The sequence below is a fragment of the Tupaia chinensis genome, unplaced genomic scaffold (genome assembly GCF_000334495.1).
Source record: "Tupaia chinensis unplaced genomic scaffold, TupChi_1.0 Scaffold000175_1, whole genome shotgun sequence".
Taxonomy (NCBI): Eukaryota; Metazoa; Chordata; class Mammalia; order Scandentia; family Tupaiidae; genus Tupaia; species Tupaia belangeri.
The window spans coordinates 2,559,785-2,563,304 of NW_006159650.1; the positions used below are offsets into that span (position 1 = coordinate 2,559,785).

Below are 3,520 nucleotides of genomic sequence, written 5' to 3' on the forward strand. Positions count from 1 at the left end.
TATCCAATATTTCAGCTTCTGCCTTAAAGTGCAGACATTCAGTATATGTTGAGTGGGGACATACAGTGTCTCTTTTTCATAGTCTGACTTGCTTCCCTTAGCAGTACGTCTTCCATATTCATCTACTTTCTATGAAATGCTAGAGACTCTTTGTTTTTCATGCTGAGTAATATTTTGTATTGTATATGTGCCACACTTTTTCAATCCATTTATCTGTTCATGGACATTTGGGTTGGTTCTATGTCTTAGCAATTATGAATAATGCCACAATAAACGTGGATGTGCAAGTGTTTTTCCAGCTAAGTGTATTCCTATCCTCTCAGTAGATACCCAGGAGTGGAATTGATGGATCATATCGTAGTTCTATTTGTAGGTCTTTAAGGAAACTCCAATTGTTTTTCATAATGGCTGTACTAATTTACATTTCCACCAATAGCGTAGGAGAGTTCCCTTTTCTCCCTAGCCTTGCCAGCCCTTATCATTCTTTATTTTTCAATCTTGGCCATTTTGACTGGGGTTAGTTTTGATTTGTACCTTCCTTATTTTAAGAACTATTGAGAATTTTTTTCATATGCCTTTTGACTTTTTGTATGTCTTCCTTAGAGAGTTGTCTGCTCAGTTTATTATATAATCATATCCACCCTCTGCTGTTCTTCTGTAGGATATATCATTTCTTTCAATAAGTCATATTTTATATGTTTTGCTTATTAAAAACATATAATGCTAACATCTAATTCATATAATAATTATTAGCAGTTATACTGTGTATCATAATTAATATATTTCAACCTCACACAACCCTATGAGGTATAGAAAGTGCTATTATTGCCATTCTACAGATGAAGAACCCTAGTCTCAAAGGGGTTAAGAAGATTGTCCAAAGTCACACAGCTAAAATTAACAAAAGCAGGTACTGCACTCTTATTCTTCATGCACACTGCCTCTGAAGAAGTGGTTTAACCATTTTTAAGTACAGAAGAGGTAATGTTCAACTTGACTCTTAAAGGATAGGTGAGAGTTAACCAAGAGATGAAGAGAGTAAAGAAAGCTCAGGAAGGAGTTTCATGCACCAGACATGGAGCCATGAGGGCACTGTGCTGCTGCTTGGGAAGGGGCAGGTATGCATCTGGGCTCTGTCCTGAAAGGAACAAAGCTGAGGGGGTTGTGAAGGTTGCAGCTTAAAAGATTCATTTTGCTTTTCAAAAGTGTTCAAGATTTGTCTTGTCAGCAGTAGGAATTCTTAGAGGATTTACAAAGGGGGATATTGTCTGAATTAGTACTCTGTAGTTGAATAAGTTTTCTTTTCCTGTTAAGAGTTATGAGGAAATGGGAATATAAAGTTGCATGAGACTCAGTAGCTTATTAACTGTAAAACTCTACCTTTGTAATTCTGAGAAATGCTACAGTAAGGCTATGAAGACCAAGATCTATGTATGTATCTGAGCTGATTTCTGTTATTTCCTCCACTGTTTCTATGTAAGAAGAAACTGTAACAGGACTTCCAGAGTAGAGGTTGAAATGTCTCCCCATTGGTATTATTGTTCTGATTACATGAGCACAAACCTAATGTTTGCTACTAACTTTAATGCATGCAATCAAGGGAATTAATAGTAATTCTCATTGTTAAGTATCTGGGCTACTTTTATAAAAGGAACAGTGTCTGATGTGTAGCTACTAAAAATATCAAGAGAGTGTCTATGAAAAAAATTATCAAAAAGAATTCAATAGTTTGACCTGCTTTCTGGGACATTATCAGATTCACTGCATTTAGAAACCTCATCTATTGCTGGGCTTAAACCCAGGTCCATGGAGCAGAGAGAGATTAAGGATAGAGCTCAGGAAGATCTATGACCTCAGATGAAGGAAAAGGAGGAACAAATTATTTACATTAGTTTTGAATTAAATTTTATAATTTCTTCACTATAAATGTGTACCACAAACCACAGCTGTAATGTCTGCAACTGTGATACCATCATAGCAGAAATCATAGGTATTTCACCAGTACATTACAGTCATTTCAAGATCTGCTTACCACACTTTAAAAATATTATTTATTTAATGCTTGAAAAGAAACACAATTTTGATTTTATAATATTATAATAATTACAGTTTCTAATATTATTGATGTCTTCCATAATCAAATATCTTACCTGTTAAACACTTTATTTCTGAGAAGGCAGTCCTATTTCTCACTAGCCAATCAAAAAGAACTCTAACATTAAAAACAGTTAAGAAGCTCTGAGCCAAAATGTTAAAAATGACACTAGCTTACTAGATTTTCTGACACTCTCACTAAACCACACATAAAAAGTCTGTACCCTCATCTCACAACCTTTAGATTTGTTTCAAGAGTTCACTGTACTGGGAAAATCTAGACTTCTTTTCTTCTAAGACTGCTGTCTATACATTAAGCTTTGTCTTTAAGGGTTTCAGCCCTTCTGAGCTCCTCTTGGCATAAAATTTGCTCTTCTCCAGTGATACCAGATTTAGCACATTAAAATGCAGGATGATTCTCAGACTGACTCGATGGCATAGCACAGTGGTGACACAGTGCTCAGGTGAATCAGGATCAAGTGAGGATCATGGTTCAGTTCTTTAATCAACCTCTGCGCTGGTGTGCACACCATGATCCTGGCTGACAGGGAGGGCTGGGGGAGTTGCAGGGACTTTGTTAGTGTGCTGTCTTTCTTTCCTTATTTCTCTGTCTCTTCAACTCATGAAAGAAATAAATGAAAACTTTTAAAAAGCATAACTACTCAAGATATACTACATATACAAGGGGTCTTCAAAAAAATTGACAAAAATCAAGTCAAGGTGGATCAAGGATCTAAACCTAAGACCTTAAACTATAAAACTGCTCCTGGGAAATGCTGGGGAAACTCTGGAAGACATGGGAGTAGACTTCTTATATAAGACCCCAAAGCACAGTCGATAATCCCCAAAATAGACAAGTGGGAATACATCAGACTGAGAAGTTTCTACATGGCAAAAGACACAGTAATTAGTGGGAATCAACAGCCCTCAGAATGGGAAAATATTTTTGTAAATTATGCATCAGATAAGGGACTGATAACCAGAATACACAAGGAACTCAGCAGCTATTTGGAAAAAAGATGATCAACCTTATTAAAAGATGGGAGAAGGAGTTGTAACAAACAAACAAAAAACTCTCTAAAGATGACATATGAATAGCCAAAAAGCATATGAAAAAATGTTTAACATCCCTCATTGTAAGGGAAATGCAGATCAAAACAACAATGAGGTACCAACTAACCCCAGTCAGAATGTATACGATTAAAAAAAAAAAACAAAAAATGATAACTGTTGAGGAGGTGTGGTGAAACGGGAACTCTTTCACACTGCTGGTGGGAATGTAAATTGGTCCAGCCACTGTGGAGAACAATTTGGAGATTCCCCAAAATTTACAAATAGGGGACCAGCAGTTAGCATAATGGCTATGTTGCTGGACTCCCACGTAGTCAACCACGGTTCAAGTCCTGGACCCAGTGTCTTAAACTCA

General features: G+C 36.4%; 1 protein-coding gene across 1 annotated transcript in view; it reads left to right on the forward strand.

Annotated features, from left to right (window-relative positions):
* Positions 1–1,019: 1,019 nt before the first annotated feature.
* KCNJ15 (potassium inwardly rectifying channel subfamily J member 15) overlaps positions 1,020–3,520 on the forward strand; it is a gene marked incomplete at its 3' end in the record, with an annotated part of 22,734 nt that continues 20,233 nt past the window's right edge. The window contains exon 1 of the mRNA XM_027770968.1: positions 1,020–1,118. The remainder of the gene's footprint in view (positions 1,119–3,520) is intronic.